Raw genomic sequence first — 25,128 nt, 5'->3', positions numbered from 1 at the left:
TCCACCCCGTTGTGATTATTGGGTGCAGCACACCAGGTAACGAACCAACTCAAGCTGTTGTTCAGCCTCTCGGCGCTGGGTGCCGGCAACACCACTAATCATGGATAAACAAAGCAGCCAAGATGAGGTCAGTGTGGGTTGATTTACTGAGCAGACTGGTTCTAAGGGAAGAACAGATTTCTCCCCTGCTCTAGGGAGATTCCCATCGGAAAAGTATCTGATGGTGGGGGTGGGGGCAATGCAAGCCCCCAGCCCCTTGAATGGCAGGAAATCAGGACTCGGGGAGTTAAGGGGTGTCTCTGTCCTGCTGCAGGGAGCAGGTCTGGAGAGCAGAAAGGGCACTAGTGGCGTTGTAGGAAAGACAGTGACTTCTACCTGTGAAGGTGGCTGAAGCTTCTTGCAGACATTAGTCGAAGATCCTCACACCTGCTTTGGGGATCCTTTTTCCCTCAGAATAAAATAAGGAGAATGACGTGTGAAGCCCAGGTCTGGGATCCAGGGAAAAGGCAGAATCTCAGCCAGGCTACGCACCAGGAACCTGATCTTTATCCCAAGAACCACAATTACCCAGATGAGGTTTTCTCCCCCATTTGCTTCCAGGTTATTTACTCACAGGATTCATTCGTTTGCTTTCCTGTGTTTCCACTCTCTGCATCTGTTCATTGGTTTAAGTAACATTCTTTCCGTTTTTGCTTCTGTTTCCTCTTATTACAGGATAGCATCTGCTTAGCACCTTCAAAAAATAAATTAAAAACAAAATCCTGATTCTACATTGAAGAGAAAAGTTTCTGAGAATTAGGCTTCAGAACTTTAGTGTCTGCATATGTCGTTCACAAGTATTTATTGTGGTGCAGGTCTGATGCAATCTGCCCACCCAAGAATACCCACATGAAGCATGGGGTGCCCTTAGACTACCAGTTAAAAGAGAGGAAGAGAATGGATTAATAGTGGGGGGGGATCCAAAAAAATCCAGTGCATCAGCACTTCTCTGCATCACTGCAGCACCAGTCCCGGGAGCAATACGGGTTAAAAATCTCCATGGTTCTTTCCCCCTAGAACCACATCCGACCAGAAAAAGGCCTTCAGCCAATTATTTCCTTACACTCTGAATGGGTGAAATTCAGCCCTGTGCAGACAGCCAGGGCAAGGTCTGTGCATCACAGTGGGTTTAAGTGGCCACTTCACTGCCCAGGTGCTGTGAGACTTCGGTGGCATAGTTTTCATCCTGGATTGGAACAGCCAGTGGGAATCCTGTGAGGTACAGAGCAGAGAGGTTGGGGCCACAACGTTCACCTCAGAGGCTAAGCTTCTACAGACTTTTGGGATGTTCCCATCGGAGGAGGATGATTTTGGCCAACCCAAGTTCAGAGCTTTCAGTCACGTCAACCGGTGAGTCTCTGGCACAATTGTTCTAATGTATCTGAACTTTTCAGGCCTTGCCCCCACCTCTGACACCCCTTGTACCTCACCATTGCTCTCTAACAGCCCCTGTCCCTTCTCTTGATCCCTGCCACGCCCAAATACAGAGAGTAGCTCATGCTCCTTCTCTCTTAGACCTTCTTCTTACACGATCCTTCCCTACCTTTTGATAAACTGATCACTGTGCCCTTCCCCAGCTCCTGGAGGAATTGCGGCTCCTCAGGACAACCTGGGAATGGGTGTCTCCTACCTCCGGGTGGGGTGTGTGGTTTTCCATCTAAGCATCCCTGAGAGCCAGTACTTCTCGATTTCACAGGATGAGGCCATGGCTCCCCAAGCCGGGCCAGCTGCAGGCTGCATTGCTGTTGGCGACATGGACAGATCCCAGAACCTGGAAGACAGAGCAGGGAGGAAACCCTTGCTCATTTCCCTTTCAGAGCCCCCTTCAAAGACGGGTCAAGAGGGAAGGAGAGGAGGAAGGGCAGAAAGTGAAGCTGCCCCTCTGGGGAGGGCACTCCTGTAGAACCCAGTCAGTTCCCAGCTCTCCCCGACATTGCTCGGTGTGACCTTGGAGACGTCACTTCCTCACTTTCATTCCCTGTCCTTAAAATGGGGGTACAAGTCTCCCCCGCCCCACAGGGAGGAGAAGGGAGGAGAGACCCATTTTCTGTGAGGGACTCAGACACTCTGGGCACAGATTGTGCCAGAGTGAGGGAAGGGACCCAGAGTTTGCTCCCTAGACCCAGGGGAGGAAGATGTTATCAGAAGGTCAGCAAAGGGGATGGGCCAGGAACTGCTGCCATGGACAGAGCTTAGGGATTTGGTCAGTGCCAGGGACTTTGTACCTCCCTTCAGCAAATGGCTTCCCTCTTGTCATCAGCAGTCCATACAGTATCTGAACTCCTTCCAAGTGTCCTGAAGGGGCTCCCTTCATTCTTCTTGCAGGTGATGGATTCGTTGACCCAGGTCGATAGCTGGGAATTTCGGAGAGGTCATTTGTAGCATGACATGAAATCAGTGGGAAATCTACATTTAGCAAAATAAAGGTTTCAATGGCCTTTGCAAATTTGGAACTGATCTGTCCTATCAATCGACGGTACATGTTCAGAAGAGGATGAAGCACGCCATCGTGGTCAGGTGATCTATGAGAGTCAGTTCCATCATGTGGCCATTTGATTCGGTAAAATTCCTGGCAATGACTGCCCATGGCCAGGGCAGGGTCTCCAGAGGCCTGAAATGCCAAGGAGTTTGGTGCGTGGTGCCTTGCTGAAAGCGCAGAAGTCACATCAGTCCAGCTAAGTCTGAATTTCAGCCCACATCTGGCACCAGCTAATGAAGCAGACCCTGGTGGTCATAGTAGATGCATCTACTTGCAGGATGAGCACTGAGCCTCCAAATAGGTGCAGTAGTGAAGGCAGTTGTGAGCTATTTGTGGGCTTTTTGGAACTTGGGTGACCAAACAAACGTGGCCATTATGTGGAGGAGAGCTCTCGTGGGGGTTATTGGCTCTGAGAACCCTGGGCCGAAGCAGCAGTAAAGCGGCAGTAAAGCGGGTGTCCCATCTATGAATGGCTTCCACCTTATTTGGATCAATCGTAACATTTTCCGGGGAGAGGATGTAGCCCAAAAACTCTGTGGAGAGTTGGCCGGAGTTACGCTTTTCCAATTCTGTGCTGAGACCATGCTGCCGAAACCTCTCCAGGTTCAGGTATGGTGCGCATGCTGCTCTTGGTTCTCCAAAAAAAAAGAAGTCTGTCACCTGAATAGATGACACTGTGCAGATCCACAATGGCCCCAAATACATCACTGATGAAGTGTTGCAAGGGCAGGGGACCGTTAGTTAGCTCAAATGGCATGTCTGACAGTTAAAATGTCCATAGTGTGCATTGAAATCTGCCTTCCATTTGTCCCCTGCCCAAATGAGTGTTAGATTGGAAATCCTCACAGATGAAGTTTGATGAACAACTTTGCAGATTTCCTGCGAGCAAACAATTGTGGGATTCCTAACTGGGGGTTATGGTTCCAAATGATCCTTTTTTTCAGGGGCTGATTGTCTAAAGAGAGACATAGTAGAGTCCCACATTTCTTCTTCCCCAAAAGGGCCTGGGCACCCGTGGGAAACGCTAATTTGCTCATAAACTCTTAGGACCAGTTTTCAAGCCTGTACGCAGGGAGAGCCACTAATTCTGGTTCCACCAATGTGTAAATACTGGTGAAGGCAACTTTCAACCAAGGTTGCAGGTCAAGGGGGCAGTCATAGTCCTGGTGCAGAGGCAACAAGTCCCCATTTCTTTCAAAGGTATCCATGTAATCCGGGTATTGATCAGGAATGCTGGGTGTCCGAGTCAAGAAGGTGGAGTAGGTCCAGAGGCAGAGGCTGGTTCAAGGAACCCCGACATTTTCAATCATTTCCATTGTGCAGCTCCAGCAGGGACATCATCGGGCCAGGCTCATGTAGTGAGGCCCTGGTTCACACCTGGTGTGGTGTGTCCCTGTTGCATACAGGCCACTGACTTGCGGAGATCCTGCTTTTCTCCAAAAAGTTGCACCACCTAATGTCACGTATTGCATCTGATAATGATGCCCAGGGGTGGGAGCACAGGTCGCAGCAAGGTGCAGGATTGTGCCGAGGCTAAGAGTGGTCCTAGAATCAAGGTCCAGGGACACAGCAGGGTCAAAACCGAGATCAGAGTCCATCGACAAAGCAGAAGCAGAACCAGGGCCAGAGTCTAAATCCATGCCAAAGGTCATAGCCCGGTAGTCAGAGAGCAAAGATCAGCCAAGTCAGTGTCAAGCCAGAGTCCAGATACAGGCCGAGGGTCAAAGCCGGGTAGTCAACGTCCGAGTGGTTGGGGAAGATCAGGAGGAGAAGGCAATGCTGGAGCGGGTCAGTGGAGGGCCTGGAGTGGGGCTAAAGAAGGGCAAGGAGATATGGAATCAAGGTGGGCAGGCAACATCTGGAGCCAAGAAGGGTCACGCCAAAGTCATAATCAGAGACCGGAGCCAAGGGTCAAACCAGAGTCAACAATGAAGAACCGGAGGGCAGGGCAGGACAGGGTGGTGCATGCAGGCGGGAACCAGGATGACTGACAGGTTCTCCTAGGCACTGCCCAGCTGGATCCCTAGAGACCCCTAATCGGGGGACTCCCTTCCTAGGAATAAAAGAAGGAGATCAAGATGACAAAGATGTCTCTGACCCTGGGGTCCAAGCCAAGGGGAGCTCCCACCCAAGCATTGTGCCAGGACCCCATCCCCCTCCTGGTTCATTTCACACTCAGAGACCCGCCCCCCCAGCAGGAGGGGAGAATAAAGGGCAGAAAGTGAAGTTGCCTCTTGGGGAAAGGGACTAGCCTGGGATCCACTCCAGTTCCCAGATCTACCCCCAGGAGTGTGTGACCAGGATCGCAGCCCTTCTTCTGTGTCTCAGTCCCCACCTGCCAGATGGGGAGGATCCTTCCTTGCCCCAAGGTGTTAGGGGGGAGTTTCATTCCTGTCTGGGAAGGGTTCAGATACCATGTGTGTGGCTTGGGCTCCAGGTGGGGGATGGTCAGACATTCACTGCGACGGGGTAACATGGGCAATGGGGAGGTCTGAGCAGTGACGACAGGGGAGGGCTCCACATCGGGCCACCCCTCCCAGAATGCAATGATTACTGAGGATAAACCCTGGCTCTGCGGATGCTCCCATTTCTGGGCCAGTCCCATGGCCCTGAAAGCCTGATGCTTCTGAAACTGGCCTCTGGGCATGGGGGCAGGGACTGTATCTGGCCTGGCCCCAGCTCCAGGGGTCAGGGTGGGGCAGGGTGGTGAGAGCGAGATGCTCAGCCTGGGTTTCTCTCAGTGCTGTGGGGTTTATGGCCCCTCCCCCTAGCCCTTCTCCCCCAGGCCCAGCAGGAAAGAGCAGTACCTGCAGCAGGGAGTGGGAGCTTCTGGGCATGGGAAGGGGGGGCCCTTCAAGGCTGTCCCACGGAGCACAGCCCCTGCAGCGCTTTGGGCACCTGGCGCAAGCACCGGATGTAGAACAGGTGCGCCATGATCGCTGCTGTCACGTCCTCCTGCTGCAAGGGAACAAGGATCGGTCAGAGCCTCCGACACCCATGGCAATGAAGGGCATGAACGGCACTGGGAGCCAGCAAAATTTCCACCCCAACCCTCCCCACATCCAAGGGACAGATTCCCGCACCCAACCCTCCGAGACGAACTCTTTTCTCCTCTCGAGTGACCTCCAACCCCACTCCCACCACTGTGGAATGAACTCCTGTCCCCTTCCTCTCAGTCCCCCTGTGAGAGCTATTCTACCTCCCAACCCAGCCAGGGATTAAGCTCCACTCCCCAGAATCCCCTTATCCACCCTCTCCCCCTCCAGCTGAGGGGCTGGAAGGCTCTGGACAGCAGTGCTGTGGGGTGAGAGGAGGTGGAAACCTTTCCCAAGGGGACCCCCCCCCTGTTATTAAGATGATGCCATGGACAGTAGCTCTGGGGAATGGGGCACTTCAGCAGCCTCTGCTGACTGACTCCTCCAGTTCTCCCAGAGCAGGTGGTGGCTGGGATAACATAATACTAGGGCCCTAGGAACCAGCCTGAGGCCTGGAGGGGTATGAAACTCTCACAGGGGGAGTTGGCAGCCCCTAGCATGAGCAATAGCAGCGTGTCATGTTGATGTGACACCTGTTAGGAAATAGCCAAGCTGGGTCTGCTCTGCTTTGAGCTGCTCAGGGGAGAAGCTGACACCTACCAATGGCACCTGCCCGGGTCAGTGCAAGGGGATGGGATGGGAGTGACTGTCAATGGCCTGGAGGTGAAAGGCCCTGGGTGTCCCTCCCCAATTGATCCTTCTTTGGTTACCTCATTCCCGATCAGCTGGCCGGCTTCCCCCAGGATAGAATATGTCAGCACAAGCCCAGCCTGGCTGACACGGAGCTGGGGGTCATGTATGGCCAGAAGCGCTGCCTGGAGGAAAGATCTTTTCTGGCCTTCTGTGAATATCTCTCCAAAGACCTAAAACCAACAGCACCAGAGCCCTTGTCAATTGTCCAGAACCAGGCTCCAAATCCCTCTAGTATCTCACAAGGTGGACAAGAGTCCTCCTTGTGCAGCCAACTTTTGGGGTCCCATCGACCAAGGAGCCCCCTTCAGGAAGAGGTTGCAGGCACTGAGGAATAGCTCTTTCTGGAGCGGGAGTCACCACAGGTGCCATGACAGGCTGGGAACGTGTCGGCGCAGTCTGGAACCCAGCTCACAAAGACAACAAAGGACCCGCTACTGCTCCCAGCAGTGCTATTTTCTGCAGCTCACCCGCTAGAGGTTAGGGACCTTTTCGATCTGCTTCTGTTCCTGCTCCCCATCCCACCAACAATCCCACGAGCATCACATATGCTGCAGTGACTCAGCCCAGGAAAGGAGCTCAGTGTCCCTCACACAAGGCCCAGGGCAGGGGCAGGTTCTGCTTCCTGGCTCGCCCTGGTGCTCGGCAAACCCCACACCCTGCCTGTGCTTCCAGAGGTGCAGGGAATCCAACAAGGATCTGGTCCAGCAATTGCTGGTGTGAGCTTCCCAACTCACTGACCCAGGGGCTCACCTCTCAGACACCAGGGTGTCAGCCAGGGAGACAGTGAGCAGAGCCAGATTCCTGGAGATACAATCCTTCATTAACTCAACCCACCAGAGGATCCCTTTTATGCCATGTAACCATGGATCCATGCAACACACACAAGCCTGGATCGTTAGCAAGGGTCCAGCCCAGGCTCCTCGGCCTCTTGCAGCCAAACACTGTCTGCTGGAAATAAGTATCACAGAATATCAGGTTTGGATGGGACCTCAGGAGTTCATCTAGTCCAACCCCCTGCTCAAAGCAGGACCAATCCCCAACTAAATCATCCAACAGATTTTTGTCCCAGGTCCCTAAATGGCCCCCTCAAGGATTGAACTCATAACCCTAGGTTTAGCAGGCCAATGCTCAAACCACTGAGCTATCCCTCCCCCTACAGAACACACTCACTGCAGGGGGAGACAGCTCCACACCTGAGCTACTGCAATGCCCTGGCGGAGAGTCCTTACCTCCCCGACCCTGGCCATGTTTCTGTACGCCAGGCGCTCGGTGTCTTGGAGCCCGTCCTGACACCACAGATCGCTCTCCTCTCTGATGTTCAGCCCTGGGGGAGAAAGACACACCCATTGGGGAGGTTTGGCATCTGGCTTTAATGCCTGTTTCCTTCTCTTCCCTTTGCTGGGTGAACACTGGCTGGGGTTCTCATGGCATCCATGGCCCAATGGACTGGCAGGGTCCCCACCAGGTGCTTTAGTACCTGAAGGGGGATTTGTCTCATTCATCACAGTAATCAGGTGACCCTTACGGTCCTTGTGCTCTGGGCATGGGTGCCTGTTAATGGTGGCTGCTAATGCTGAAAACGCCCCACAGCCACTGACTTCAGGATCTGGCCCTAGCTACCCAACTGGTGACACTCTACAAGCTTTGTGTCCATCCCCTGTGGTCCCTGCCCCTGCCTTCATGATGGGCTCTTTCCCTCCATGTGTCTCAATAGGTCCGTTCCTGTCCCCTCACCAGCTGGCAGCCCCCTGGGGGGGCTGATTTCTCTGGACTGGGGGACAGAGCCAGGCTATGAGGTAAAGCAGCCAATTTCCCTGGCATCTTCGTCCCCTTCCTCTCTCCCTGAATTAGGGAGATGAGTGTGAGTCATCAGCTAAGCTGGGGTCAGTCTCAGAGGAGGGAGCTTCTTTCTGTAGGGTCCCTTGGCCAGTAAGTGGGGGGCCCAAAACAGGGGCCTTCTTTCCATTGGGGTCCCTCTGCCCTCCTGCAGTTGGTCTAAGAGCAGAGGCCTTAGTTCTATTGGTGTCCCAATGGCCAGCTGGAGCTAGTCTCCAAGGGACTCATTTCTATGGGGTCCCATTGCCCAGCTGAGTTTCTTACCCCTCCTCTGCAGCAGGAGCCTCTGCAGCCAATAGATCCCAGCCCTGGCTTGCCGGCTGATGTCATCGGCTGGGTCAGAGAGGTAGAGACCCAGCCGCAGCACAAAGTTGCCCGCCTTGGGGAAATCGGAGGAGGTCTGGTGGAGGAGGAGAAGGGGGGAATCCATCAACATTCTGCCTTCAGCTCCCCAGCTCCCCGGGGCTAGAGCTCTGCTCCCATCCATCTGTAGGAGGCACTGAGGGAGAGGAACTAGAGCCCTCTTTCTCTCTGCCCCCAAGGGAGCTTGGAGCAAAGGGACCCACGGCCTGGGCCCTCTATGAGCACTAGCTGCCAGGCTTCTCCAGAGTAACAAGGGCACTGAGGCCAGGCACGACCCTGCCAGCCAGTGGCCTATGGAATGGCGCAGTCCCTTACGGAGCCAGGGGGGACCACTTAACCAGGGGATGAGGAATTTGACTCAAGCCCTGGCTCTGCAGGATGCTGGGGTCAAAGGTCACTTACGTCAAATCCGGAGAGGGAGGTGGCAAATCGGAGCAGGGCAGCGCTGCTCCGTATGGCCCTAGCTCTCTCCTGGGTGTTTCTGGAGTCGAGCCAGAAATGGAGGTGCTGCGGGAGAAGAAGGCAGGGGACAGTCAGCCGGCAGGCTTACATGCTCTACAAATGAGCCTCTCCCGCTCCACATGGGGCAGAGAACTTGTGCTCAGGGTGGAATATCTGACTCCTCATGTGGGGGTTCATGACACTGCCCACATCTTGCTGGGCACAAGCTGTCACTGTCTCTCCAGCCTGGGACAAAGCTCAGCCTTGGGGCTGGTCTATTTGCTCTGAACCCCTGATCCATCAACAGCCCATCAGGATCGAGGCACATGCCCTGTGCCCCCAGACCCCAGCTCCACAGGCCTTGGTAGGATGGATGGACGGGCCATGGGGACAATCACTCCAGGAACTGCCGTGTCCTATGACAGAAGAGCTGATTCCCTCAGTCTTCTCCTGTATCTCAGGGTCTCCCTAGAAAGGAGCCAGTAACTTTTCTCAGAGGCCTGTGTCCCATATCGCACAGGGGTTTCAGTCTGTCAGTCCCCAGCCAGGCCTGGTGCTCACTGTTAGTGCTCAATGGAACCATGCAGAGCTCTGACTGACAGTCCCAGCTCCTTCCCTCTGCCCCCGCCCCTTCCCCGCCACCACTACCCCGGATGGCGGAAGGGTCCCAACATTCAACTGCACTGATGGCTCTGGGAAAGCGTGGCCATCTGGGTCCAAGCTGGGAGGACACAATGGAAACATGGTTCTTCTAGTCTCCTCTTTGCAGCCCTCCCACGGGGTTCATGGGAAATTCCCCCCCAGACTCTCCCATTCTGCTCACCTCCAAGAGGTGCTGCAGCTTGTCCGTGGTGGGGGTCTCTGCCAGCAGGCCCCCGAGCATGGTGTCCAGGCTCTCTAAGTAGGTGTTGTGCAGAGCCTGTGTCATAAATATAAAGGCAAGGGTAAACCCCTTTAAAATCCCTCCTGGCCAGAGGAAAAATCCTCTCACCTGTAAAGGGTTCAGAAGCTAAAGGTAACCTCTCTGGCACCTGACCAAAATGACCAATGAGGAGACAAGATACTTTCAAAAGCTGGGAGGAGGGAGAAAAACCAAGGGTCTGTGTCTGTCTGTGTGATGCTTTTGCCGGAGACAGAACAGGAATGGAGTCTTAGAACTTAGTAAGTAATCTAGCTAGGTGGGTGTTAGATTATGATTTCTTGAAATGGCTGAGAAAAGAGCTTTGCTGAATAGAAAGAATATTCCTGTCTGTGTGTCTTTTTTGTAACTTAAGGTTTTACCTAGAGGGATTCTCTATGTTTTGAATCTAATTAACCTGTAAGGTATTTACCATCCTGATTTTACAGAGGTAATTCTTTTCTTTTTACTTCTATTAAAAGTCTTCTTGTAAGGAAACTGAATACTTTTTCATTCTTCTAAGATCCAAGGGCTTGGGTCTGTGGTCACCTATGCACATTGGTGAGGATTTTTACCAAACCTTCCCCAGGAAGTGGGGTGCAAGGGTTGGGAGGATTTTGGGTGGAAAGGCGTGTCCAAACTTTGTTTTCCCAGTAAACCCAGATAAAGTTTGGTGGTGGTAGTGGAAATCCAAGGGCAAAGGGTGAAATACTTTGTACCTTGGGGAAGTTTTAACCTCAGCTGGTAAAAGTAAGCTTAGGAGGTTTTCATGCAGGTCCCCACAACTGTACCCTAGAGTTCAGAGTGGGGAAGGAACCTTGACAGCCTGCAAGAAGAGGGAGCGCCCGTCAGTCATGGGACATGGGGCTACCCCTCTCAGGGGACCAGGAGGGTTCTCTGGGGAGCCCTGGCCAGACCCAAAAGGTACATCCTGGCCTCTGCCATTCACATCACTGCAGGGACACTTAAAAAGAGTTCATGGCTGGATGCCTGCTGGCTCTTCAATCCTTGCCCTTAGCAGTTCTCTGCGCAGGGCCTGGTACCCAGCAGAATATGGAAAAGCCAAACCGCAATGGGTGGGAGGTAGGATCCCTGGGAAAGTCCAGGCAGCAGAGCACACAATGAGGAGAAGAGGGAAGGCTGGGATCAGCCACAGAGGGGTAACGCAATCCTCACTGGCGGGAAGGGGCCCTCCCTTCAAGTTTGTGTCATCCCCCCCACCCCACACGCCCTGCCCGGGCTTGCCCCCCGCTCTGCTCACCCCTCCCCTATTCTCAGCAGCTCCATCCAACCGAGGGGGCAGGGACCAGAGGCCGCTCCTGCTCCTGGGACAGAGAAGTAGGATCATGACCTACCTGGAAGTGGGTGGTGTCCTGCCCCGTTCCCATGGTGAAAATGGTGTATTGTAGAGCCCGCAGGAGGCGTGACTCCAGCTCCAGGGCAAGTGGTGGCTTCAGTTTGCTGGAGGGAAAGAGGAGCCCGTGTTGTGCTTGGCAGCACCGGAGTGGCGCTGGCAGTGTCATGCACATGACCCTCCTCCCCTGCAATGATCCCTCCCTATGGCCACTGTAACGTTACGGGAGTGAAATCACCCCCAGCCAGGAAAGAGGGGATGTTCCCAACTCCTCTGCTGGGGGATGCAAACAGCCACGGCTGGGGTTAATCTAGGCCTGAGAGGATCTGCACCAGGGTTAGAGCAGCTGGATGGGAGGGTCCTGGTACCTGAGGCTGCAAACTGCGGCCATGGAGCTGGAGACGATGGAACTCGGCTCAGACACCATGGGCAGATCTTCAATCAGCTCCTGAGAGACCCCAAGGAGATAAAATTGCATGTGAGATTCAGGCCCTGTAGACCCACAGGCGCTTCCCAGGGAGGAGGCCAAAGTGCTCTGCAGAAACAGTAAGTGTCACCCCCACCCCCAACCAGCTGGCCTCCCCATTCCTCCCATCCATCAAACTTACTCTTTCCTTCCTCCTCTCCCACCCAATTCTTCCCTCCCCTCAGCCTCAGCTGCCCCTCCGGCCTTACAGTTTCCCCACTGCCAGTTCCCCATCAGTGTCAGAATTTCCTCTTTCCCTGCTCCCCAGTCCTCATCCCCAGGAAGCCCTGTCCTCTGCTTCCCCCTCCAGCCCCACTAACTCTTCCTCCCATGTTGGGCTCCCTCACCCCAGGAGCCGAGCACGGGGTCCCACTCACCGCAATGCTCTCCACAAGGGCCGCTTTGGAGAAGTGCGGCTCCAGAGTGTCCCACCCCTGCTGCTGTGCCGACAAGCACAGACGTGGGACAGCGTGGAGGAAGCGGAGCTGTTTGGCCCTGTCCTCCACCCACTAAGAGTGGGGTTGTGGGAGAGAGAGAGAGAGAGAGAGACGGTCAGGTAGGGACCTCCCCACCCCACCTACAAAAGCTCCAGGTCTCAGGACCTCCCTGGAGTTGGACAGGGAAAGCCGCCCCTCTTCCCAAAACCAGTGTCACCCTGCACAGACTAGGGTTGTAACTGGGGCAGTGTCTGCGGGGAGCGGACACCTTGGCCTGCATGAGATGAACACCCCCACTTTGGGGTGCCAGGTAACAGGGGAGAAGTGCCCCCCATTGCGGGTGATGGATTTTCTGGGACAAGACCCCGAATGTGGGTGGGGATGGAACAAGGGGCAGGACAGACTTGGGGGCAGTGCAGCTGGAAGATTTTTGTACCTCAACTCTGCCCTGGAGGTGCTGCTGGATGACCCTGATGGTGTCTTGTTCAGGGGACACATCATCCTCCTCCTCCTCCTCCTCCTCCAGCTGGGCACTGAGGGTCTCTGCACCAGGGAGAGAAGGAGAAAAGCATCATTTATGCTACTGCTGTGAGAATGCAGGGTAGAGAAATGGCTCAATGTCCCCCATCCTCAACAAGGAACCCCATGGCATCAAGGTCCCCACCCTGCCCTTCCCAGAGATGACCTCAGCCCCATCAGCCTCAGGGCCCCGTGGCCATCAGCCCCCACCCAACATTATCAGGGGAGGCTGGAGTTCCCCCAACTCTGCCCAGCATCTCCTGCCATGGAGTGTGGCTGGGCCACTCCCACTGGTGTCAGTGGGGCTCCCGTGGCTCAGTCCTGGCGCCTTGGTGAGCCAATGGGCACAGGGTGTGTCATAAAGATCAAGGGAAGGGTAACCACCTTTGTGTATACAGTGCTATAAAATCCCTCCTGGCCAGAGGGAAAACCCTTTCACCTCTAAAGGGTTAAGAAGCTAAGATAACCTCGCTAGCACCTGACCCAAAATGACCAATGAGGGAACAAAATACTTTCAAATCTGGAGGGGGGCGGGGGACTAATCAAGGGTTTTGTCTGTCTGTGTAATGCTTTTGCTGGGGACAAATCAGAAATGCAAGCCTTCCAACTCCTGTTAAGTTAGTAAGTAATCTAACTAGCAAATGTGTTAGATTTGCTTTTGTTTAATGGCTGGTAAAATAAGCTGTGTTGGAGGGAATGTATATTCCTGTTTTTGTGTCTTTTTGTATCTTAAGGTTTTGCCTAGAGGGATTCTCTGTGTTATAAATCTGATGATCCTGTAAGGTATTTACCATCCTGATTTTACAGAGATAATTCTTTTACCTTTACTTTTATTAAAATCTTCTTTTAAAAAACTAACTAATTTTTCATTGTTCTTAAGAACCAAGGGCTTGGGTCTCGGTTCACCTGTACCAATTGGTGAGGATTATTATTAAGCCTTTGCAGGAAAGGGGGTGTAGAGCCTTGGGGGATATTTTGAGGGAAGATGTCTCCAAGTGGTCTCTTTCCCTGTTCTTTGTTTAAAATGCTTGGTGGTGGCAGCATACTGTTCAAGGACAAGGCAAAGTTTGTACCTTGGGGAAGTTTCTAACCTAAACTGGTAAAAACAAGCTTAGGGGGTCTTTCATGCAGGTCCCCACATCTGTACCCTAAAGTTCAGAGTGGGGAAGGAACCTTGACATGGTGGCAGTGGTGGGATCATTTTGGACCAGAAGCACAGCAGGATTTTAAAAGGTTTTGTAAAAGGTGATTGCAGCTGTAGATTTTGTCTCTCTGTCTGGGGGACAGAGCAGCAGGCATAACAAAAGGAGTTTTCTGTCGGCTGAGAACAGCTATCAAAGAAAAAAGGTATCGGGTTACAGCACAGCAAAATTTTACAAGTCAGGGTTTTTGGGTTTTTTGCTTTATTTCTAACTCTTGGGTGTAAAGTGAGTTAAAAACAGAGAGGCTAGGAGGACAGAATGCCATGTTCAACAGAAGCTGCAATTAGCCAGATTTGAGGCTGAGGAAAAACAAAAGGAACATAAAAGATGGGTCGAACTCAGGCAGAGAAAATGAAGGCAAAAAAAGAAATGGAGGCAAAGGAAAAAGAAATGGAGGAGAGGAAAAAAGAAAAGAAGCATGCAGAGGAGAAGAAGGAAAAAGAGAGGAAGCATACAGTGGAGATGGAGAAGGCAAAGGCTCGGCAGAATATACCAAATAACCCGAACAATCCTTCCCCAACAATCCACAAATCCTTCCCCAACAATCCATTACACTATGTCCACAGTATAATGAATCCAGTGATATTGCTGAATATTTTCTCACCTTTGAGAGACTTTGCACACTCCATCAAATCCCTGAAGCTCACAAGATGACCAGATCGGCCGCAAGATTGCCTGGAAGAGCTCTGGACATATTCAATAAGATGGTGATTGAGGAGGCTTCGAACTATAATAAATCCAAGGGTTTGGTTTTAAAACAATTTCAAGTTACACCTGAAACTTACAGAGTAAAAGTGAAAGCCCTTAAGAGAGGACCTGGACTAAGTAATGTGGCTTATGTAAACCAGAGAACAGATCTGTTTGAGAAATGGCTCAATGGACAGGATGTAACTAGCTTTGGAGGAATACGGGATTTGATAATACAGGAGCAATTCCTGAATATGTCCAAGGATGATAGAAAGCAGTGTTTATGGGATAAAAAAATGGACTCAGCAGGAAGTCTTGCTTTTTATGCTGATCTATACAAGCAGTCCCAGACTGCCAGAGAGGCGGGGCAAACCGGAACAAAACGGGTGGAGGGAGGAGAGAGGAACAACCCTGGTCACAGTTGGAGCGGATACCAGAAGGGACACCCTCAGACCACATCCTACTACCCGGGGCAGCCCAAGGCCCCAACTACACCCCAAGGAACACTCCAGACACCTTGTTGTCCCACCACACCGTTCTCCAGCAACCCACCTCGCCCCAGTGACCAGTCAGCTGGGCAAAGTTTTAAATGTAACAAGCCGGGACATGTCAAGCCCAACTGCCCCAAGAACCCCTGGAAATTATAGTTCATTGCACCAAAATCACACCAGAGGTCCTCAGGCCCAGATCGCCTCCCAGACACCCTCGGAGTGGAGGGAAACTGTGAGTGTGGGCAGGAAGAAGGTCACAAAATGGAGGGACACCGGAGTATTGGCTATCCAGGCTTCCTTAGTGGACCCCAATTTAATTGACCCAGAGGTCCAAGTGACAATTCAACCCTTCAAGGCCAACTGTTTTGACTTGCTTACAGACAAGTTGTCTGTTCGCTACAAGGGCTTGTCAGGAACGTGGACTTTTGCAGTCTATGATAATTATCCCATCCCCATGCTGTTGAGGGAAGACTTGGCCAATCATGTGAAGCTAGCCAAGAAGTTGGGAATGGTCACCCGCAGACAGGCTAAGCAAGCTGTCACACCTAGCTCTATTTCGGAGACTTCTACCAGGACGCACTCAAAGATATTGGAACCAGACCCCATACAAACGTCTGCAACAGCAGGAGTGAATCCAGTCACAGAGACCCAGACAGAGCCAGTCCCAGAACTGGAACCGGCAAAAAAAAAACAGCACCAGACCCATTGCCAGCACTGAATCCAGTACTTGCAACCCCAACACCAGAGGGCCCCACCCAACCTGCACTGGCAGCAGCAGATAACCCCACACAAGAGGCTCAGCCAGAGCCTAAACCCCAACATAGTGCACCAGCCAAGAGCGGTTCACAGTCAACTAAAACAGCCCCATCACCTGCATCGCTTCCAGAGGGACCAAGCCCAGGTCCACAATCCAATCAGGAATTGATGTCTCCAGCATCAAGGGAACAGTTCCAGACCGAACAGAAAGCAGATCAAAGCCTCCAGAGAGCTTGGACGGCGGCACGGAACAACCCACCGCCTCTCAGCTCTTCGAATCAATCCAGGTTTGTTGTAAAAAAAGGACTTTTATACAAGCAAACTCTTTCTGGTGGATACGAGGAAAACTGGCATCCTCAGAGACAGTTGGTAGTTCCAACTAAGTACCGGGTAATGCTATTAAGCTTAGCCCATGATCATCCTAGTGGCCATGCTGGGGTGAACAGAACCAAAAACCATTTGGGAAAGTCGTTCCACTGGGAGGGAATGGGCAAGAATGTTTCTACCTATGTCCGGCCTTGAGAGGTGTGCCACAGAGTGGGAAAACCCCAAGACCAGGTCAAAGCCCCTCTCCAGCCACTCCCCATCATTGAGGTTCCATTTCAGCAAGTAGCTGTAAATATTCTGGCTCCTTTTCCAAAAAAGACAGCCAGAGGAAAGCAGTACATACTGACTTTCATGGATTTTGCCACCCCATGGCCAGAAGCAGTAGCTGTAAGCAACACCAGGGCTAAAAGTGTGTGCCAGGCACTAGCAGACATTTTTGCCAGTGTAAGTTGGCCCTCCGACATCCTTACAGATGCAGGAACTAATTTCCTGGCAGGAACTATGGAATGCCTTTGGGAAGCTCATGGGGTGAACCACTTGGTTGCCACTCCTTACCACCATCAAACAAATGGCCTGGTGGAGAAGTTTAATGAAACTTTGGAAGCCATAATATGTACATTTGTAAATAAGCACTCCAATAATTGGGACCTAGTGTTGCAGCAGTTGCTTTTTGACTACAAAGCTGTACCACATCCCAGTTTAGGGTTTTCACCATTTGAACTTGTATATGGCCACAAGGTTAAGGGGCCATTACAGTTGGTAAAGCAGCAATGGGAGGGGTTTACACCTTCTCCAGGAACTAACATTCTGAACTTTGTAACTAACCTGCAAAACACCTGCCAAACCTCTTTAGCCCTTGCCAAAGAAAACCTACAGGATGCTCAAAAAGAGCCAAAAGCCTGGTATGATAAACATGCCAGAAAGCATTCCTTCAGTGTAGGGGACCAGGTCATGGTCTTGAAGGCACTCTAGGCCCACACAATAAAAGCGTTGTGGGAAGGGCCATTAATGGTCCAAGAGCTCCTGGGAGCTGTTAATTTTCTCATAGCATTCCCCACCTCCAACCGAAAGCCTAAGGTGTACCATATTAATTCTCTAAAGCCCTTTTATTCCAAAGAATTAAAGATTTGTCAGTTTACAGCCCAGGGAGGAGATAACGCTGAGTGGCCTAAAGGTGTCTACTACAAAGGAAAAAGTGCTGGTGGTGTGGAAAAGGTAAACCTCTCCATGACCCTTGGGCATATGCAGCGACAGCAAATCAAGGAGCTGTGCACTAGCTACACGCCGACGTTCTCAGCCACCCAGGACTGACTGAACGGGCATACAACTCCATTGACACAGGTAATGCTCACCCAATTAGAGCCCGACCTTACCGGGTGTCTCCTCAAGCTAAAACTGCTATAGAATGGAAGATCCAGGATATGCTACAAATGGGTGTAATCTGCCCCTCTGGCAGTGCATGGGCATCTCCAGTGGTTCTAGTTCCCAACCCAAATGGGGAAATAGGTTTTTGCATGGACTACCATAAGCTGAATGCTGTAACGCTCCCAAACAACTATCCAATGCCACGAACAAATAAACTAGTGAAGAAACTGGGACGGGCCCAGTTCATCCCTATCTTGGACTTAACCCAGGGGTACTGGCAGGTACCGCTAAATAAAACCGCCAAGAAAATGTCCGCCTTCATCACACATGTCGGGCTGTATGAATTTAATGTGCTCTCTTTCAGGCTGCAGAATGCACCCGCCACCTTCCAAAAACTTGTAGATGGTCTCCTAGCGGAATTGGAAAAATGTGCAGTCACAGACCTTGATGATGTGGCCATATTTTTGGAATCCTGGGCAAAACACCTGGAACACCTACAAAAAGTCTTCAAGCGCATAAGGGAGGCAAAACTAACTGTTAAGACTAAAAAGTGTCAAATAGGCCTAAACAGAGTAGCTTACCTTGAACATCAGGTGGGTCAAGAAACTATCAACCCCCTACAGGCCAAAGTGAATGCTATCCAAAAGTGGCCTGTCCCAAAGTAAAAAAAAAAACAAAAAACTGGTCCAATCCTTCTTAGGCTTGCCCAGATATTACAGGCCATTTGTTGCGCAATACAGCCAAATCGCCAATTTCAAGTTACACCTAAAACGTACAAAGTAAAATTTCAAACCCTTAAAAAAGGCCTGAACTAATGTGGCTTATGTAAACCAAATAACAAATCTGTTTCATAAATGGCTCAACAAACGGGCTGTTACTAACTTTGAAGGAAATGTATATTCCTGTTTTTGTGTCTTTTTGTAACTTAAGGTTTTGCCTCAAGAAATTCTCTGTTTTAAATCTAATTACCCTGTAAGGTATTTACCATCCTAACTTTATATAGGTGATTCTTTTCTCTTTTCTTTAATTAAAATTCGTCTTTTAAACACCTAATTAATTTTTCATTGTTCTTAAAATCCAAGACTTTGGGTCTGTGTTCACCTTTACCAATTGGTAAAAATTATTATGAAGCCTTCCCCAGAAAAGGGGGTGTAGGGCTGGGGGAAATATTTTGGGGGAAAACGTCTCCAAGTGGTCTCTTTCCCTGTTCTTTGTTTAAAATGCTTTGTGGTGGCAGCAGACTGTTCAAGGACAAGGCAAAGTTTATACCTTGGGAAAGTTTTTTTTAACCTAAGCTGGTAAAAATAAGCTTAGGGGTCTTTCATGCAGGTCCCTACCTCTGTACCATAAAGTTCAGAGTAGGGAAGAAACCTTGACAGGGTGTTACTAGTCCCCCGCTGCCCCTGTCCTCCCCCCTGTCCCGTGGGTCTCCCCTCACCTGCACAGAGGGAGACTTCAGCCTCAGGGCTCTCAGACCCTACGGAGGGGCTGCTGGCCCCTCGGGAGAAGGAGGAGCTGCTGGTCCCCGTGCCAGAGTCGCCCAGCTCCTGCTCTGGGCTGGCTGGGGACTCCTCAGTGGCCAGGCTGGTGGATGGCTCCGGTTGGGCACTGGGGTGCGGCTCCTGGCTCCTCCGCTTCCTGTGAAGGAAGCTGCAGAGCCACCTTCCCAGGCTCCCACCCTCTCTTGGGTCCCTCCTACATAGCATCACCCTGGGCCACCTCCATTTGGGACCAGAAGGGGCCTCAGGGCATGCTAAGGGAGCTGGTGTCTTCCTCCTCCTCCAGAAAGCCAGGGAGCTCCTCCTCCTCGCCTGGCCACTGGCCTCTTCCCCGCCCGCGGGGACAGAGGGGCCGCTCTCCTCCTGGGAAAGCCGGCCGCTGCTCCCTACCGGCTCGGGAGCCACCAGCCCGGCCTTCCTCCTCAGCATCCGCCTCAGCCGCTGCATCCTGGGAATGAGTGGGGAGCAGCCATGAGTCTGGGTTCAAGGCAGCCTCTCATTAATGTGCCTGCCTGTTCCTCCATCCACCTCCCCTCCGCTGAGGCAATTTCTCCTCACCACACACCCCACCCCAGAGCATGGGGGCTGCCGTCCACACCCACTGGCAGCAGCTCACAGCACAGGCTGCTCCCAACGTTCCCCCTCACCCCTGGGGCCCTGTGACACCAGGGGAGTCTCGTCCTTTCAGAGCAGTGGGGCTCTCTGTTAGTTTGGACAAGCAGCTCCCTCCACCCCAGAAGGTCCCGCTCCCTCCCAGGCCAGGGAAAGAGCAGCACCCGGACAGTCCCCAGCGAAAGTTCACAAGGTGCCAATGCTGGGAGGGAGGAGTCGCCCTCAGTTCCCACTGATTTCACTGATTGCGGTTGTGGGTGTTCAGCACCTGGCAGGTTCTGCCCTCCCCAAAGACTCTCGACGTGGGGAACAATCTCCTGCAAGGGAAGGCCTGGGAGCCCTCTTGCTGGCCCATTCCCACCACACTGGGGATGGCTCTGGAGAACTCCACTCACTTGCTCTAGATGGGAAAGCGCTGGATGGCAGATACTCACCGAGGCCTAGTCTCTTGCCCTCCTCCTTGATCTCCTGCACCAAGGTGGGCTGGAAAGGGTGCTGCCCAATGCTCTGCCAGCAGAGCAGGGAGTAGAAGCCTGCAGATCGAAAGTGGCTGTGAAAACAAGATGACGTTTTATTGTCAGGGGATGGATAAACTCAGCCTAGCAACCGGGGGTTTACAACACTGACCTATGGCCAGCAGCACACCTCCCATCTCCAGGTCTCCTCGTATCTCAAGCACATTCCTGAAGCGTGATGACCCAAGGGCTGTAGGGGAGTGTCCCCAGCCCCAGTGAGGGAAACAGAGGCCTGGGCAGGAGAAGCCACTGCCTCACGGTTGCCGAGGGAGTCAGGGATAGAGCCGGGGATGGAGCCTTTGTCCAGGCTCCCGCACTAAACACTAGAGGAACAGTCCCTTCCAGAGCTGCGAAGTGCCAGCGGGACTCGATTCCGAGTCTCCATAGCTCTGAGTGTGACTTGTTATTGTGACTGAGGCAGGGGGGTGGGAATCTGGACTCCTGGCTTTCACTGGTGATTTTCTTCTATTCCCAGTCTCCCTGGCCCTGAGTGTGACCTATGGAGGTGGTGGAATCTTCATCCTTAGAGATTTGTAAGGCCCAGCTTGACCAAAAAAATCATCTATTTTAAATTAATGACAAAATTTATGAAAATCTCTTCAATAATTTAAATAGAAGAGGAAAAAATAACATGAAATCGAACATGTTCACTGCCAAGTTTTTGAGAGCGTCACACCACTGAATTGATAGCTAAAGCCCTGGAAGCAAAGTTAGCTGAAATGCTAAGCCAGCTTTGGACAGCAATAGCTTCCTTGGAAGGTGCAGAAACTATTGTCTTCTTTTCAGTTTATTCAAAGAGTTCAGTTCAACGACTCATTCGTTGAAATTCAAGAAAGCCATTGAGAGTTCACAAAACAGGCAAACTTATTTTCCTCCCTCAATCTATGGATAAAAACTAGGTGTGAGGGGATGGATATACTAGTTCATAAATCTAGAAACATGTGAAAACCAGAACGTATCATTTTAGTTCACTAACCAAACTTCAAATTTCCTTTGTTTAAGAAATCAGTTTTAAATGCAAAACATTTTCATACAACGTTTTTCTTATGCTTCTCTTTCTAGCTCCAGCATGACCGTGGTTTGTGACCAAAGAGAGGTCACTTCTTTTCTCTTTTCCTCTCTATCATGGAGATGGAGAAAATTCTCTAAGTCCTAGCAGGCAAGAGATTTGAGCACGTCAGGCGTGTGAGAGCCCTTGTGCTCTAAAGGACAATGGGTGATTGTTGTTTGGGGCAAGAACCCCAACGGATTTGATGCTTGTCCCCCATCCAAAGCCAATAACACATCTCTGTATTTTCAATCATGAGTTAGACATTCTCAGCACTCCTCTATCTCCCGCAGCCCTCAGGTGTTCCTTGGATTATGGAGGCTTGGTTGCAAAGAGGACTGGAATTTTTTTACTGGCTTCCTGGGTGTCCCTCGCCAATGAGGGTCTCAGTCTGGCCTCCGAGGCCCACACCCCCCAGACACTGAAGATCAGGATGGATAGATTTCAATTCACATTTTTTGTCTTTGTATTTTTGAATTATTTTCCTAATGAAAGATTGATTCTCATGAAATTCACAGAGCTGGCAGATGACAGAACAAGGAGCAATGATCTCAAGTTGCAGTGTGGAAGGCTTGGATATTAGGAAAAACTTTTTCACTGGGAGGGTGGGGATGCCTTTGAATCTGCTAGGATAGGGTCCCCCATCTTCTACTTAGAGCCTATATTTTTTCTTACCTTCTACACAGATGACGATTTCTTTCCACACAATCAATACAGTCATAAAAATAATCCCGAGAATCTCCTCCACACCAACCGTCTCTTGGTCCCCACTGAGAGACCGCGAGATGGAGGCTTGCTGCAGCAAGGCTACAGGGGTCTCCGAGGTTCCCCCTGCCCCGCACCCCTGTCCTGCCGGGCTGTTGTCAAGGGAGCTCTGTGGGGTCACACCCGCCTCATCATCTTTGCCCAATAGGCTGAGTTCCTGCCAAAGGCCTTTGTGAAGTCACTGCCACACTCACCTTTCCCTTGCAGGCCTGATGTCTGCCCCTGGCCAGCCCAGCTGGATGTTTGAGCTGCACCCTGGATCTCCCCACTTGCTCATTATTGATTCTGGGGAGCGAGCAGGCCACCCAGTAAAACAGCAGAGTCTATTCCTCACCCCACACTGGGTTTTCCACACAGACATAGATTGTGAAACTATTTGATCTCCTAATCCGGCCTCTATTTCACTGGCTATGACATTTCACACGCTTACCACCATATTAAGCCCAATTGCTTGTCATTCACAAAAAGGTGCCATGGCACCTTCCAGAATGATAACCAGTTGTGATGGGAGGATACCAGGAAACAGAGAATCCACCTCTTCCCCAGGCCCTACGCTACCAGCACTCCCAGCTATCTTCGAGACACCACCGACATCCTGGGGAAACTACAATCCATCGGTGATCTTCCAGAAAAGGCCATCCTGGCCACCATGGATGTAGAAGCCCTCTACACCAACATTCCACACAAAGATGGACTACAAGCCATCAGGAACAGTATCACCGATAATGTCATGGCAAACCTGGTGGCTGAACTTTGTGACTTTGTCCTCACCTATAACTATTTCACATTTGGGACAATGTATACCTTCAAATCAGCGGCACTGCCATGGGTATCCGCATGGCCTGACAGTATGCCAACATTTTTATGGCTGACTTAGAACAATGCTTCCTCAGCTCTCGTCCCCTAATGCCCCTACTCTACTTGCGCTACATTGATGACATCTTCAACATCTGGACCCATGGAAAAGAAGCCCTTGAGGAATTCCACCATGATTTCAACAATTTCCATCCCACCATCAACCTCAGCCTGGACCAGTCCGCACAAGGGATCTACTTCCTGGACACTACGGTTCTAAGAAGGGATGGTCACATAAACACCACCCTATACCGGAAACCTACTGACCGCTATTCCTACCTACATGCCTCCAGCTTTCACCCAGACCACACCACACAATCCATTGTCTACAGCCAAGCTCTACGATACAACTGCATTTCCTCCAACCCCTCACACAGAGACAAACACCTTCAAGATCTCTATCAAGCATTCTTACAACTACAATACCAACCTGCTGAAGGGAAGAAACAGATTGACAGAGCCAGAAGAGTACCCAGAAGTTACCTACTACAGGACAGGCCCAACAAAGAAAATAACAGAACGCCACTAGCCATCACCTTCAGCCCCCAACTAAAACCTCTCCAACGCATCATCAAGGATCTACAACCTATCTTTAAGAATGACCCATCACTCTCACAGATCTTGGGAGACAGGCCAGTCCTTGCTTACAGACAGGCCCACAACCTGAAGCAAATACTCACCAGCAACTACACACCACACCACAGAACCACTAATCCAGGAACCTATCCTTGCAACAAAGCTCGTTGCTAACTGTGTCCACATATCTATCCAGGGGACACCATCATAGGGCCTAATCACATCAGCCACACTATCAGAGGCTCGTTCACCTGCACATCTACCAACGTGATATATGCCATCATGTGCCAGCAATGCCCCTCTGACATGTACATTGGCCAAACTGGACAGTCTCTATGTAAAAGAATAAATGGACACAAATCAGATGTCAAGAATTATAACATTCAAAAACTGGGTGGGAGAACACTTCAATCTCTTTGGTCACTCGATTACAGACCTAAAAGTGGCAAGTCTTCAACAAAAAAAAACTTCAAAAACAGACTCCAGTGAGAGACTGCTGAATTGGAATTAATTTGCAAACTGGATACAATTAATTTAGGCTTGAATATAGCCTGGGAGTGGATGGGTCATTACAGAAAATAAAACTATTTCCCCATGTTTATCCCCCCGCCAGCACCCGCTGTTCCTCAGACGGTCTTGTCAACTGCTGGAAATGGCCCACCTTGATTATCACAACAAAAGATTTTTTATTTTTTGTTTTTTTCCCTCTCTCCTGCTGGTAATAGCTCACCTTACCTGATCACTCTCATTACAGTGTGTATAGTAACACCCATTGTTTCATGTTCTCTGTGTATATGAAATCTCCCCACTGTATTTTCCACTGCATGCATCTGATGAAGTGAGCTGTAGTTCACGAATGCTTATGCTCAAATAAATGTGTTAGTCTCTAAGGTGCCACAAGTCCTCCTTTTCTGTTTGTTCCAGTGGTTAGTCTCCCTCACTGTCAAAAATGTGTGCCTTACTTCTCATCTGAATTTCTCTGGCTTCAACTGACAGCTGTTGGTTCTTGTTGTGCCTTTCTTGGCAAGATCGAATTAGCCCTGCCCCATGAAATCTGATCTCCCTGTCCTGCTGGGATCCCTCCAGCCAGGAGAACCCAGTAGGGGCCTCCTAGCTGTTTGTCTGCTGGGCTGGGGATATCAGATGCACCAGAGGCATGCAGAAGTGAGTGCACTGCATCAGCCCAGCGTTGGGCTCAGGGGTTTGACCTTGGCAACTTCTGCTCCAGCCACGTCTCTGGGTGTCTGGGCTAGGGACTTCTGACCCCCGTGGCTGCAGCCAAGGCTGGGGTGCTGAGCTCAGGACTTTCATGCCCCTCCCCACTGCTCTCGGCACTCTGGGTGTCTTCCCGGCATCCGCAGCTGGGGCTCAGGGCTTCCCTTGCAGTTCCTTCTGGGGCTCAGGGGTCCATTTTTCTGGATGCCCCCAAATTGGTCCTTGCGTTAATTTGCCAGGGGACTAGTAGGTAGGAGCCCCCAGCTGAGGTGCTCTCAGCAGCAGGGACCCATCCGCACATCTTAGAACCTCCTCTCACTTCAGAAAGTTTCTTGGCTGCTGCCCTCAGAGCCCAGGTCTGAAGGCAGCACGGAAGTGAGCGTGGCAATGCTGTAACGCCCCTACAACAACCTCTGAACTCCCCCACTATCCCATTTTGGTTGGGACTCCCAGCAAACGAAATATCATGGAGATGGACATGTTCCAACGAGACAATTCAATTAAGAGTAGGATACCAGAGGAGGAAAAATCACTTTTGTCGTGGCAATGAGGGTGGCCCATTTCAAACAGTTGACCAGAAGATGTCAGTAAGAGTAGGGGGAAATTAGTATGGGGGAAGTTAGGACTTTTGGCTGCAGAATTTTATTTCAGTTTT

This window comes from Lepidochelys kempii, chromosome 6, assembly GCF_965140285.1.
Source record: "Lepidochelys kempii isolate rLepKem1 chromosome 6, rLepKem1.hap1, whole genome shotgun sequence".
NCBI lineage: Eukaryota > Metazoa > Chordata > Testudines > Cheloniidae > Lepidochelys > Lepidochelys kempii.
The sequence above is the reverse complement of the archived record's forward strand: the minus strand, read 5'-3'. Positions refer to the sequence as shown.